The following is a 15376-nucleotide window of genomic DNA, read 5'->3' as shown; positions in this document are numbered from 1 at the left end:
TGCATGTGGCTGTATGTTGTGTACAGGGCCCTGCACGGTGCCTGACACATAGTAGGCCTCCAACAAATATTTGTTAAGTGAATGACTGAATAAAAGGTGCTTGAAATGGCTAAGTTTGCCAATCAACACTAGAGTTAACAGCTTGGACTTTTGTAAGTGAGCCATTTTGCTATAGATTTTATCTCCCTGAACAACAAAACTGTGTTCAAGGTGGTGGTCATAGTTTTTTGTAGTGCCAGTCCAGCATCTTGAATTGTTCTGCCAGGAATGCCATATAATCTTCATTTAATTATACATTTACTGTATTATAAACCTTGGTTATCTCATTACAACTGGAGGGAAATTAAAAGGAATGCCAAATAGCACACTAGGGACCACTGCAGCAGTATAGTCTAGACTTCAGAATAGCAGTGGCTATATTTATGGTCTTCTTCGTGGGTTCAAGTACTTTCATAATTCTTGATATTAACTCAATGAACCCTCCAATTTTCATAAACTTATGTAAGCAACGTTGGTAACGTGGTAAGAAAGAAAGCCTGTATGCAATGTAGCATGTATCTTGTACATTCAGCAAAGCTAGCCCTGTCCTCTGCCCATAAACCATCTCTTGTAAAGCTCAGCAAAGCTTCAGGAAAAATCTGTATCCTCTCTCAATAGCATCACGTCCCTTGTGCAGACATTGTGCTGTGTTGGTCGATGTGCTTGTTAAATTGACCCAGTGCTTATGTTTTAGTTAGAACTGATGACAGTGACTTAAGTCAATATTACTTATCACTGTCCTTGATCTGCTCCTCAGGATAGGAACTGCATGTATCTGCTTCCAACAGGTTGGGCGAACATGAGTAGTAAATAATACATTACAAATATAGGTCACCTGCTGATTGGTGGCAGCCATTGGCAGCTACAAGTTTGCTTCCTGTACATCTGAACCGATAATATTTCCTTCCTCCATCCTTCCAAACCACCCCCTTTCCAAATGTATCACTTTGGGTTTGTTTTTTTTTTAGTTTATTTACTTATTTTGAGAGTGAGGGGCGTGGAGACAGAATCCCAAGCAGGTTCTGCACTGCCAGCGCAGAGCTGGATATGGGGCTTGAACCCACAAACCATGAGATTATGACCTGAGTCAAAACCAAGTGTCGGATGCTTAACTGACTGAGCCACCCAAGTGCCCCGTGTCACTTTGCTTTTAAAGAATCTTATTCATCACTAGTGTAAAAACACAAAATCTAAATTTAACCTCATCTGCCCTGCAAAATATGATCCCTAATGTGAGACACCTTGGGGTATTTAGACATTATTTTGCTAAAAAATAAAATCTCCCAGTGCCCTCAAGTTATGTGAATAAATATGAATTTGTGAATCAATGTAAATGAAACAACATGCTTGTCTTTAGAATCATACTATGTTTGAGGAATTGGGGGTTCATGATCATCCATCTGATCTAATAATCCAGTGGCCACTCATTATGGAGGAGGAAAAGGAGACCTAGAGGAGTGAAGTGGCTTGTCCAAACTCATGTGGTTACTTCAAGACATGAACAGTGTTTCTTAATGTCCAATTCAACATGATTTGTGGATGCTAGAGAAGAAGATATCGCTGGGTTTGTAGACCTGTCAGTCTTGGGCTTGTTGTACTCACTGGGATTAGTATTTCTAACATTTCTTTCTGAGTAGCCATTCTTTGTTTTTGCGAGGCTGTGGTTCACTTCATAATTCTTGCAGTAGCATGTTATCTTGTAGAGAATGCCTCTTCTTACTCCAGTTGTGTTACTAGAACAGACCATGAAGAAGAATCCCTTCATTATAGTGTCTGTTTGGCCTGACTCAGGGATAGGAGCAGTTCAAACGGAAACACCTGCCTGTTATGTTCTTCTTCAATTTCAGATTAATTGCTAAGGCTTCATCTACTGGTCACTGCCCTTGATTTTAAAAAGTAGCAGCTCTCCATAAGGGAGAATAATTTTAGACACATGACCAGCATAATTTGGTTAAATCTCACTCTTGAGAATTGAATGAAAAATGCCATTCCCCATATTTATTACATAGTTACAATAAAGAAATTAAAAAGGTATTATTTATTGTATTCACAAGATAGGTCACCAGGAAAATTAAATTTCAATCTCATGTTTAGAGATTACTTTCATTTTTAGCTTTGAGGGCAGGGCAGCAGTAGAGTTTTTAGGGAAGTGGATAGATGAGGAAATTGAAGGAAGATTCTTCTGCACTTTGATTGGTTCATCTGCACCTGACTCTGGTCATCTCTTATTTTCTCAGAGGAATATGCCTATGATACTTTATGCTTCTAGATTTTTAGCTCTTCTTTCTGATTCACATCCTGAGCCACTTTACAGTATAATGTGCCAGTGGGCCAGACGGCATCATTGATTCTCTGAGGTTTCTTTAAAGGTGAGCATCTAGTGACTTTGAGCAGAATTATCAGCATGCACTGATAAAACTTGGTGCAATCAATGACTGTGTGAGTCTTCCTTAAAACAAAAACTAAGGGGCACCTGCGTGGCTCAGTTGGTTAAGTGTCTGACTTCAGCTCAGGTCATGATCTCACAGTTCATGAATTCGAGCCCCACGTCAGGCTCTGTGCTGACAGCTCAGAGCCTGTAGCCTGCTTCGGATTCTGTGTCTCCCTCTCTCTGTCTCTCCCCCACTCATTCATATTCATTCATTCTTTCTCTCTCTCTCTCTCTTTCTCTCTCTCCCCCCCTCCCCCGCCCTCTCTCTCAAAAATAAACATTGAAAAATTTAAAAAGCTAAAACTAAAACAAGCAAAAAGCTGAAGAAAAAAGAAATGACAATCCAAATGTACTAAAATTCCAAACCAAGTTATGCTAAGCAGTCCCTATTTAATATGCCTATATGGGGGCGCCTGGGTGGCGCAGTCGGTTAAGCGTCCGACTTCAGCCAGGTCACGATCTCGCGGTCCGTGAGTTCGAGCCCCGCGTCAGGCTCTGGGCTGATGGCTCAGAGCCTGGAGCCTGTTTCCGATTCTGTGTCTCCCTCTCTCTCTGCCCCTCCCCCGTTCATGCTCTGTCTCTCTCTGTCCCAAAAATAAATAAACGTTGAAAAAAAAAATTAAAAAAAAATAATAATAATATGCCTATATGAAAGGGCAAGAACTTACCCCATTCAAACTAACCCAGAATTTGACAGGGTTACTTTGTTGCTACTTAATGTCTACAATGTGATGAATTGCTTTAGGGGTACCCTTCACTGTGGCAGTGGAGACCAACCACGCTTTGGTAGCCCTAGACTTCTCCTAGTAGACTATCCAGGGGTGGGGATTTGGGGGGAAAGCACTACTTTTATAGCAAAGTGACCAAGAGCTGGGGCACTGAGCAAACTGCCTGGATATGAAAAGAGGGCCACTGCCTATTAGATATATGACCTTAGACAAATTGGTTGTGCCTCAAAATTTTTACCCATTGTCCATAAAATAGAAACAATAACATCACTAACCTCACAGGATGCTGAAATAATCAAATGTACTAATATACATAAAGCACTACAATTCCTGGTACATACTAAGTGCTCAAAATGTTATACTAAGTATGAATGATTATTAGATCAAACTGTCTGTCTAATAGCAATGTTAAGGAGGAAGCAAACCATGAACATCCATCAGTTTCTTGGCCTTCATGAAAACTGCTCAAGTACAGTGGAAACATTGATTTAGAAATTATTTCTGGCTGTGCTGTCTTGGGCTGATTGCCTTACCTCCCTGAGATCCAGTTTCTTATCTGTAAAATGGAGTATTAATATATACCTAACAGGGTTGTGATGAGGACTAAATAATATCATGTAGAGGAAACATCGTGCCTGATATAGAGTAATGGTTAATGCCTATCCCTTCCCTTGCCTTCCCTTGCCTTCCCTTGCCTTCCCTTGCCTTCCCTTCCCTTCCCTTCCCACCACCACTGCTACCAATCCCCTACAGCCAAATCGAGTCAACTGAGACAGAATGCAATATTTCTGAGTCAGAGTTTTCAAAATAAGAAGGAAAATTCATTTGATTATTATTCCAGTGAATATTTATTGAGAACCTACAATGTGTCAGGTCCTGTGCTGGGCACTTGAGATATAATGGACAATGGGCCCTGCTTTCTTGGAGTCTGCATTGTACTGGAAGTGGCCAGCCTTAGAGGGTGAGAGATCCTTACTTTGATATTTAAGGGATAGAAGGAAACATTACTGATTATCATCTCTTATCAAATATCCAAGGAAATTTTTGTTCGAAGAGCAGGTTGTCTTTAGATTCTTCTCTTTCTTTGAGTTGGACTGCCAAGCTCCATCACGCCACAGCTCCTGAGCTGGTGCTTCACTCTCCATGGATAAAATAGAAGTCTAAGGGAGCTGCATGTCATTGATTAGGCTAACTTCAGTGTCCCATCTGTCTTCGTGGCTCAAGATCTTCAGTTGCAGTTCCAAAATCCTTCAGAACTCAATACCAAATATTGGTTCTCACTAAGAGCTTGCTGGCTGATTTAGCAGAAATTTGAAAAGGTGGCTGCATGCCATAGTGCTTTGTAGAGCTCAGAATTACAAAGTTCTTCCCCTGGGAACTGAAAGTTTAACTTTGTCAAAACTATCTCAAACCAAATGAGGAATTTATAAGAAGAAAAACTGATCTGTGGGAGGGAGGAGCATGGCAGTATGAGAGGAGTATGAGCTTGGAATTGGATGAACTGGAATCAGGAGAGAAAATTGGTTAGAGGTATGGGCTCTGGAGTTGGACATATCTTGGTTCCACTATCTTACTAGCTATGTTACTTTGAGGATGTTCCTGAACCATCCTGTGCCTCAGTTTCTTGGTCTACAACATGGGAATAATAACATTAATGATTCATTCTTGACTTGAAAGACACAGTGAGTCTAATTAAGATCCACTTGAAATGTTTAAGGGAAGAGCAGGGAGATGCTGTTCCAGGATCATGCTGGGCAATACAAGTGGGGAGGGTGCTACAGGCAGGGAAAGCCATGTGTTTATTGAGTATCTGGTATGTGTTATGTTCTTTGCTATGTGCTGGGAAAAGAAAAGATACAGGGGAAAAAGAAAACATTAACGGATTGAGTACCAGATATCTCCCACACATTAATTAAATCTTCATAACATCCTTGATATATGGTAACTTACATGATCCATAGTTTGCAGATGAGGAAATAGAGATTCCAAAAGTTTATACAGCCAACAAATGAACAGAGCTAAAACTCAAACATCATATGAACTTATTCCCAAAATCTATACTCTGTTCACTCTTCAGAAGGTGAACAAGACCATATCTTTCTTCCAAAGTGTTCACCATCTCTTATATTAAAAAACACTATGATTATGTATGTAGATGGTGTGGATTTCATAATTACAGACTCCATTGTGCAAATTGAGCTTTATATCCTTATATCTGAATTTACCTTAAATCTTGAGTCTGAACATCCACCAATGGGAGGAATTTTAATCTTACCTGTTTAAGATAGACAAAGTCTTTTAATACCATTTTCCTCCTCAGATTTTTTGTATAAATAGTCAGTTTAGGATTTTTTTCTTCTTTTCCTTACCAAAGGTGGTCTAAATTCCAAGCATTCAAATAATGTTCTGGTATTTTGTCTGTCATCATTCTCTGACATTGCTCACCTTTGCTGAGGAGAAGCTCATCCACCTCTGTAACCAATACCCCTCTGCTGATGCTCACAGTCCCTTCATGGTCTCAGCCCCATCCTGCCATCTTGACAACCAGTCTCCTTGACATTCACATGGATGTTCGTTTCTCATTAGTCTTTTCGACACATTCTAGCTCTTCAGGAAAATATAGTACTTCTCACATAAGACAGTTGATTATGGGGTGTATAAACTATCAACCCCTAAGTTGTGACTTTGGGTTTCACTTGAAAAACTTAGAGCTCTCCATATGTTTATATCAAAGAGTCATCTTAGTGTCCTGTCACACTTAATGAATAGCGTGAAATTTATCTCTTATACCTTCATCTCCCCTACAGAGAGAAAGTCTTCAGGTCAAGAATGTTGAGAATCTGGAACACAGCTAAATGCCTGGTACATGGTGAGTGTTTAATAAATGCCTATTTGGAAACAGTGTATTAATGAATTTGTGAATACTGAAAAAAATACTTTAAAACTATAGATAGATCTTTCTGGGCAGATGTTTATGGTATCCAGGAGTTCTTTAATGACCTTATTTTTACTTCACTCATTTGTAATAAGACAACACAGGGGCTAAGTTAAGGAAGAAAAATAGAAAATCATAATTAGGGAGATTAATTGGGAAAAGAAACAAGGAGACCAATATTGAGCACTAACTATGTGTGAGACCCAGTGTTAATGCATCTACATTAACTCTGCAAAGAAGGCTTTGCGTGTGCTGGTCAAGCTTTGATTAAAAAAGATAGCTGAGTTGTTTTGTTTTCTCTTAGTTGAGACAAAATTACTTTGGACTTTTAAAACATTTTGCCTTTAACTAAAACTCAAGGGAAAAGTTCACGGCAAACAGTCTCACCTAAATAAAGATACAAATTTTCTAGAATGTAGGCGTTAAATCCAAATCTGAATGAAATCTAGCTACAAACGAGCTTTGATGTGAGTATTTCCAAGCTACTGAGCTCACTAAATCAAACTCCCTAAATTCTGAAGCCCAGAGGGTTAACTCTGATTGGTGTTTCTCTGGTGAATTGTGACTCTGGTAGGAAATAATGTAAGAGACTTGGCATCAGCTGCCATGTTTGAACACTAAGTAAAGACCAGGTAGAATATGAAGAAAATAAGTTTCAGAGAGTTTAGAAAACTTGTAGCAGACCCAGGTTGTATACCCAAGGTCAGTGTGTCAAGGGTTAGGACATGCTGGGGGGCATAGCAAAGGCGGGGAGCCTGAGTTGGAAGGGCAGGCTTGATATTCAAAAGGCCCAGTTGGACAGAAAGCACAGGCAGAAACACGACCAAAGAAGACCTCAGTATCCAGAATCAAAATGTGTGTACAGATGAAACCTGATAAAGGCTTCAGGGTAAGCACAAGAGAAAAGGCAGAATCTAGACTTTGCCGGCTTGGAATAGAATGTTTCAAGGCTCAGAACACTCCATAGCAATATCTGTTACATTGAGTATTGATCCTGGGACATGGACTGTCAGCTTATGCCTGGATTTGAAACTGCTTTCTTGGCATGAACAAACAAGGCAAGTGGGTGGATAAGGCACGGGTCTACGCATGAGGAGGCCTCATACTTTCTTGGGTGACACAAAAATGAGTTTGATGATATATAGTAGCTTTAGCATTAGAAATGGAAATTTGGATGAAAGTTTATCACCAAGACAGGAAACAGAAATGTGGAGGTCAGGAGCAGGGCTGGGCCCATGAATCTGCCTAAAAATGGGTGATGAGAAAGAGTCAAGCCAGTGATAGAACTCTTGACCTTAACTTGGAATTTTCAGAGAAGTTCAGTGACAGTAGAGTTTGGGATCTAATGTACCTGTCAAGTAACTGATGAAAAGGGATGTTCATGTCCTAGATTTTGAAGGTATTCTTTGTAGCACCTATAAAAGTGAATAACTTCTATGGTTTCTCGAGGGTTGGTGGCTAAATAAAATGAGCTACCTATAATTTGGTGGAGTGTGTTATGATGTGGATCATTCACTATAGAGATAGGGTACAGAAAAGACTAAGTTATGGGTCCAGATACAGAAAGGAATTTTCTCTTCACCCTTTGTGACACTGGGAAGCCTTTAATTTGAGAGTGACCTAGTTTTTATGAAAGTCTGAATTCCTAAACTTCGCCTAGGGCAGCTCCTAAGTTTTCTCATTTGAGAAACGAGATGGTGCTACCTTTTTCTGTGTCCAACAAACAGATAAAATACAAGCAGCCCATCCACTATGTCATTTATTAAAGCCACTACACATTAGCCCATAGAGCTTACCCATTACCTCCTACACTTTGCGGCATTAGCATGAGTCTTCCTTTAATGGCAGCAAAGCCATTGTCTGAGGAAGAACATACCTCAGCCTGGGGTTTGGATTTTTAATTTTCTGTAGAATATCCAGCTCACAATCCAGTTTCTTCCTGATTTGGGGGCTGTTGATATTGGTTTGACTGGAGAGGGGGCGTGCTTTTCAGGTGGTGTTTGGAACCACCGGACTGCCTTATTGAATGCCAGCCAGAGCTGCAAGTCCCTGCTCTGATTTTTTCTTTTTTTTTTTTTTTTTTTTGCACATCTACCACCAACATCAGGTTTTATTAACAGGGGAGACAGCTTTCTAATGAAATATGGCCCTTAACTTCCTTTTATATTTGGTAATATCCTGAACTCTTTATCCAAATGAAGCATAAAGCACTTACAACTGTGTTTTGCCATTGCACTGACCGAGGAATATATTCATTTGCAGTAACATGGGATTCAATGGAGTGGAAAATAAGCTCTGAAAATTGCTCTTGCCACGAAATTGTATCAATAAATAGGAAAAGCCCATTTAGATTTCACTGACCAATCTCCCCCCTGTGACAAAAATTAATATGGCCAAGTGGTGTGTATTGAAGGTAAGAAGCAGTAGGCACCAGAGGCTGAGCAAGCCACGTGTCAAGGTGTGCCTGGTTTAGCTAGCCTATTTTACTTGTTCACAGAGCCAACTGAGGGTGCCTTTGTGGATGTAGGGTGAACAATGAGTGGGAGGTAGGTATAAGCCTCTGGGGGATGAAGCAAGAGGAAAGATGCTGGAAGCAGTCACCTGTAGGTCATGGACCATGCTCTTCCTGTTGTATCTCTGAGTGTGCAGAGACTAAAGTCTTTCCCCAAAGGCATCTAGCCCAAGTTAAGAAAATGCAAAGCAGGCTCCTATTGTACTTCTTTGAGTCAGTGTGGCTTCTGGCTGTTAATTTCAATACACCATATTCTCATAATAAAATTCTAGCAGACACATCGGAAAATAAGCACATGCTTGATCTGTGGTTTATCCATGTGGAGATGAATAAAACATCAAGTTCAGGTGTAAAGTAGTCAATTATGATGTTAAAATTTTGTGGAAAAAATAAAGGCTTGTGATTGATGATATGGAAGTAAAGTTAAACTGAGAGTCAAAACTGACAGTTCCTGTGCAAGTTTAGGCAAACCAAATAATCTCTTGAACTTGGTTGCCATATTTGCAAAATGGACCTCATAATGGCTCTGCTGCTTGATTATCAGAGTTGTAGTCAAATGAGATTGTGAGCATCTGTAAACATTTAGGGAACTTTATTATTCTCTACCATCAGCCCTGACGTTGAACAACTAATCATGAAGGTAAATCATACCTCTTAGAGCTACTCCTTTGTGCCACTAGGGGCAACATTTTGTGGCCAAAAAGATAACGGACTTGGGAATCTGAGGAGCTGGATCCAGTACTGCCTCTCCTGCCACCACATCATGAGCCCTCAGGCAGCTACCTTCACATCTCCCATTTTCCCATCAGTATAATGAGATGGCTGTACTGGGTTACCTCTGAAATTCCTTTCCGACACTAAATTTTGTTATGTCTTGGGTCAAAGAGGTAGCATAATGGAAACCCAGATCATAAGCTAAGAATGAAAGAGCGTATGTTGTAATTTCTAAAACGAAAAGATCACAGCTCTCTTGTAATTTGATGCTAAAGAACAGGTCATGGAGGAAATTTGGGGCAGGTTTTAGAGAGCTGTACTCTCTAGAGTAAACTTGTCTTGAACCAGAATCACATTATTTGTACTGTTATCTGAAACCTTCAGATTTCTCTTTTTAATCCTGCCCTTTTGAATCTTGAGTCATCTGTCCAATGTCAGTGAAGCTTGCTAGAGGTGGTAGACTCCTCTCCTTTCCAGATACCTACTGAGATTCTTCAGTCTTGGCAAAGATATAAAAACTATACTTTCATTTGCCCATTGCCCCCCTGATAGAAGCTGGCTATATTACGTCCTCTCCTTGCCAATAGAGGTGCCTTGGGGACCTTCTCTTATTCTGGATATGCACAATAACATGCAGGAGGGTATCCCAGGCCTCTTGCATGTTAACTAAGCCCCCTCTCAGCCCTCTAAATGCTTGTCAGGAAACCTTGACAAGTGGTAACTCCATGTGGCACTCAGCATGGCAGAACAAGGCTATTTTCTCCCTGTGTATGCTCTTGCCAGACTGCCCCTTCCGCCCTGCAGGGTTTCTGCTGCTCTCATTAGAGTCTAGCAGATGATCACACAGACTTGTAGCAGGTGGAACATGGAGGGGAACAATGACTTGTAGTCTGTGTCCCATTAGCAGCAACGTGGGTGAAGAGTCTGTGCTGTGTTCTGTGGCTCCACGTGCCAGTTATTCTCTTGGAGAAAGTGCAACTCCTCAGTCAAACTTGGAGAAGCTCTACCAGTATAGAGTCATTGATGTGTAGCTCAATATGGCGGTCGCTATTGAGATTCTAACTTTGGCTGCCTTGTTTAAACCATCCATGGTATGTCTAGAATCAGTCAGTGTTCTTTTGTATTCATGAATGAAGTATGTGAAAACATTCTCTCTACAAAAACTCTATAGACAGGGTTGGCTGGGTGGCTCAGTTGGTTAAGCGTCCAACTCTTGATTTCAGTTCAGGTCATAATTTTATCGTTCATGATATTGAGCCCCATATCAGGTTCTGTGCTGACAGCATAAAAGCTGCTTTGGATTCTCTGTCTCCCTCTCTCTCTGCCCCTCTCCCACTCATGTATGCTCACATGTACTAATGCTGTATCTCTCTGTCTCTCAAAAATAAACAAACATTAAAAAAACTCCACAACCTAAAGTCAATCTACCATCACCCATCATCCCATTTCTCTACCAGAGGAGAACACTGTCAATCAATTAGTTTTATGAACCTATAGCTGTATGTAAAGGATGATGAATGTGAGTGCAGCTGAGGTGTCTTTGAGAACCTCCCTGCAGGATTCTCTAAGAAGCTTTAGAACTGACCCTGCTACCATCACCCTTTAAGTCTCTCCTCCAGATGTATAAGAAAGGAAGTGAAATGTGATTTGTTGGTTTAGAGAGAGTGCTGTGGGTCTTCCCTTTTATCTCTCTGGGGAGTCAGAAGAGGTACTCAAGTGAAAGGAAAAAGTCTCCAGGAGAACCACACTTTTATATTTGAAGAATGTTGCAAGAAGAAACTGGCCTCTAATGCCCTAGTTGGACATCTTCTTACGGAGTGGATTTGTTGGTCTTCACTCAGCACCTATTTAAGCAGGGTAAAAAGAGAATTGTATACAGAGGACAGAATGAAGCAGCTGTATGTTATTTGGTTTGGCAAGGGTGAGTTTTCTGTGCCTCAAGTGGACATGGAGGAAGGTAGCTTGAACATTCGTATTATTACCCTGACCAAAATGGCTGGCTTCCACAAGAAGAGACCCTGTCAGCAAGAGAATCAGGTCTGAACCTCTAAGAAAGTGGGTCAGCAGAGGTCAAAACAGAGCTTTTCATCTGTTTCAGGAAGAAATCACTCATGGTTCTCAAAAAAGATGCTGGCCAGTTCAATGGCATCAAGACTCCCAATTCTCTCTCTCTACTTCTGGTCACTAGAGGGAAGAGAGAGACCTAGAAGAGGAAGGAGGAAGATGGGCAGCAAAAGAATAAGCCAGCCATCCTCATCCTCCCCATTCCAGGTCTCTCCAGCTGGGGTCAGGCTGAACTAGGTGGGACGAAGGGTGTGAGATAGATTATTTAAACCAGGATAAATGGAGAAGACCAACCTGGGCTGTTGAATATGCGAAAGTAATTGGAAAGCTATGGGATCATTCCCGCACATCATTAAGGGCTAGAAGGAGGAGATTCAGTACAGTTAAAGGTAGTGATTGAAAAAAAAAAATAACAAAGCAATTTCACATCTGTATTGCAATAAATCAGATTTTCCAATAAACTGGTTATATGTAAGATATAGTGTCGTTTGTGTTTCGTAACATTAATAATGTCATAATGTATATATCACTGTGTAACATGCTTTTTCTACCACAGCAATATGTCTCAAAGATCTTTATATGTCAGTACACTTGGATTTTGTTGTTATTTATAACTGCTGCATAGACTTTCACAGTAAAGCGTTCCTAGAGTTTATTTAGCCATTCTGTGACTGGAGGTTTTTAGCTGTTGTGGAACAGTGTGATGATTGGGCACAGACTATAAGAGAGGCTAAGGTTTGGCACAGATCTCTAAAATAGGGTCATACCTTCTGAGCCGATTAAGAACTTGTCCAGGATTTCCAAATCCCTGGTGCTCTTTAAGGCTGGGTTCTTAGTTCACAGAAATTGGAGAAAGTGGCCGAACAGGTTACCTAGGGATGGAATGTCTTCTCTTCTTCATCCTCTCAGTTATTGTTCTTCAAAACCCCCACCTGACTGAGGGAGAAGCAGAGCCAGGGATTTCAGGTCAACACTCTGTTTCCTCACCTGAAAATTGAATTTGTTCCTTTGCCTTCCAAATTTTGCTTTTGTGGCAATTAACCAATAATGTCAGAAAAGTACTTTGAAAGTCCTGAAATGGAGATTCATTACAAACTCAAGGATTTATTAAAACAAATTCCCCTTACCAGTTGGATGTAATATTTCATATACATTTGTCAGATACATATATTTTAACCTCTAATTTATGTTTTTAAAGTAATATATGCTCATAACAGCAGAATATTTTTCCAGTGATACTTTGCCTCATTGCCAGTAATTACTGAACAGATGTAAGGGTATCCAAATAACTATATGCAATATTAAACATACAATGCTGAGTACAGAATATATTAATGATTTCACATTTTGTAGGACTCTAGTCATCATGGTCAAACATCCATAAATATGTCTTAAAATTTAGTGAGCTCTTCCTCCTAATACTAAGAATTTTGTTTTTTATTGGCCATTTACAGCCTCCCTCATGAAGCTTTAAAGTGTGAGCATAACGTAACGTATAAACTTGTCAAATCAGTATGTTGTGCACCTGAAATAATGTAACATGGTGTGCCAAATATACTCAAATTTAAAAATAAAAAATAAAATAACAAAATAAGAAAGAAGAAAAAAGTCATGCTTTTACACGATGGAATTCTTTCTCTAAGATACCTCTTCTTCTCTCTTTTCTCCTAACAGCTGGAGAATCTGGAATTCTCCTCCTCCCTCTATGGATTTGGGCAGTTTTCTTTCATTTTTCCCATTGTCTTTTGTATTTGATTCCATTAAAATCCTAGTGTTACATTTTTAGCAACAAACACATTGTTGTTATTATCATGCACCAACCCAGGTTACCTGATGGCATGAGTGGGTTTCTAGTCAATGTTAGGATACATAGCTACTGCAGATATGTTCTTCTGACTTATAATTCTATTCCTGGCTCTCATTTGCAGTGTCAGTCAAGTCCACAGGATGGCCACTGGGCATTTAGAAGGTGAGGAAAGGCCTTCTCTTTCTCAAAAGCTTGGACTTCAGATGAGCCACATGCCAGTAATTTTAGCCTTTTTTTCCCTCAGAGGAAAAATAAACACAAATCACTTGGCATATCTGACAGTCTTCAATTAGAAGGATTTATAGAATCACGCAGCTAGCAGAGAAACTAAGAGCCCGCAGAATCCATTGCCTTGTCTCAGACAGGTCAACAATTGGCATCGCATGTAGACTGGCTCTTTTTATAGCTTTTCAGAATAAGTGATTGTATTCTCACTCCAGATGAAAAAATCTAATATTTAATAATCCTCGTGGTAGGATGTTTCTCTTTTAACCTAAGAAGGAGAGTTGGAAACTGTTGTTCCTTGTCTGTATAGACCCATAGCCCCTGGCTGAGACTTGGCATTAGTAGGGGAGATAACTTGCTACATTTGAATATACTATTTTTTTATGCAAATAAGTGTTTTTATCATTTTTGTGGTTTTCTTCGATACTTTATCCAGATGCCCAGGGTCAGATCCAGAAAGGTTACCCCTGCTGTGTTACCGTGGGTAGAGCCAGCAGAATACTAAGAGGACCCTCAAGATTTCCTAACAGTAGGTATGTGTGGAAAAGATAGATAGGTTCCTTTGTTTTTCATAGATTCCCACTGACTGAACATCTGTGAGAGGAATGGAAGGAATTTACTTTGAGAGCCTATCTGTATCAGTAGGAAATCAAATGTAAACTTTTGAACAGTTTCCGTGAAGGTGAAGGCCGACAGCAAGTCTGTCGCTTCATTCTGCTTTCTAGCCACTGTTTCCTTCATGGCTTGATGTCAGGCAGAGCTTGCACTACTGTTGCATCCTTTGTGATGATACCAGCCACCTGAAGCTAGTTAGCCAGAGGGCACAGGTCCTGGCAGGGTCACATGGCCTGTGTCCTGGGGCTGTATGCCGTGATACAGAGTGTGACCTCTCCTTTGACATTTTAGTCCCTCGCCTGCATCAGTTCATCTTGGGGGAAATAGTCCTACAATTGATATATGATGAGTGATTAAGCACAGAGTTTGATTACTCAGATTCTTTTTTATAATGAAAAATGTGCATTATTAGTATTAGGATTTCTTATGCCCTCCCTGGTAGATTTCTTCCCAATATCAAGGTAACAGGCACATGAGTAGTAATTTAAAGTTGTTCATAAAAACAAAAAGGACTTGAAAAGTTTTACAAGAAATACCACATACTCTACAAAAGATCAGATTTCTTTACTTGAGCACATTCCTATTGAGCTGTCATTATGTGTCACACACAACGTGATATACCTACCTTCAACGTCCTAGCCTAATCAGAGGGATCCTTTACAATGGTTGATATGTAATGTTAAATAATGCTGTGGGAAGATGTTCTAGATCAGGTGTGCCTGAGCTGAGTTTGGAAAAATGAGCAGGATCCAATTTGGTAAAAGAGAAGAGAAGGGCTAGGGCAGGTAGTGAAGAAAGAGGGAGTAGCTTCTCCAGGGAACTGCAAATTGTCCAGGAGGGCAGAAGATAGAGTGCAAAGAGGGGAATGAGAAGATGAGGTTGAGGGGATAAGTTGTGCAGGGTGGAGAATAGTTTATAAAGCATCTGGGAGTTAGCCCGAAGACAATAATTAGTCATTGCAGGGCAAGGATATCATCATATTTGTGGTTTTAAAAGTCACTTCGATGGTGGAGTGAGAGGTTTGAAGAAGACTGAATTGATGGAGGCAAAGAAACCATTTAGAAGAGTGTTGATGAGGGGCACCTGGGTGGCTCAGTTGGTTAAGCATCTGACTCTTGATTTCGGCTCAGGTCATGATCTCATGGTTTCTTGAGTTCGAGCCACTCTGCGCTAACAGCACAGAGCCTGCTTGGGATTCTCCCTCTTTCTCTGCCCCTCCCCCATTCACACTCTCTCTGTCTCAAGATAGATAGATAGGTAGATAGGTAGGTAGGTAGATAGATAGATAGATAGATAGATAGATAGA

At 40.3% G+C, this 15376-nt stretch overlaps 1 long non-coding RNA gene across 2 annotated transcripts in view; it reads left to right on the top strand.

The window, feature by feature from the left end:
• Positions 1-15376, top strand: part of LOC115505042 — a 340353-nt gene that overhangs the window by 221227 nt on the left and 103750 nt on the right. For both annotated transcript variants that reach the window (XR_003965901.1, XR_003965900.1), the window contains exon 5: positions 6006-6067. This is a non-coding gene — a long non-coding RNA (uncharacterized LOC115505042). The remainder of the gene's footprint in view (positions 1-6005; positions 6068-15376) is intronic.

Source organism: Lynx canadensis, chromosome F1 (assembly GCF_007474595.2).
Source record: "Lynx canadensis isolate LIC74 chromosome F1, mLynCan4.pri.v2, whole genome shotgun sequence".
In the NCBI taxonomy this organism is placed as follows: Eukaryota; Metazoa; Chordata; class Mammalia; order Carnivora; family Felidae; genus Lynx; species Lynx canadensis.
The sequence above is the reverse complement of the archived record's forward strand: the minus strand, read 5'-3'. Positions and strand labels throughout refer to the sequence as shown.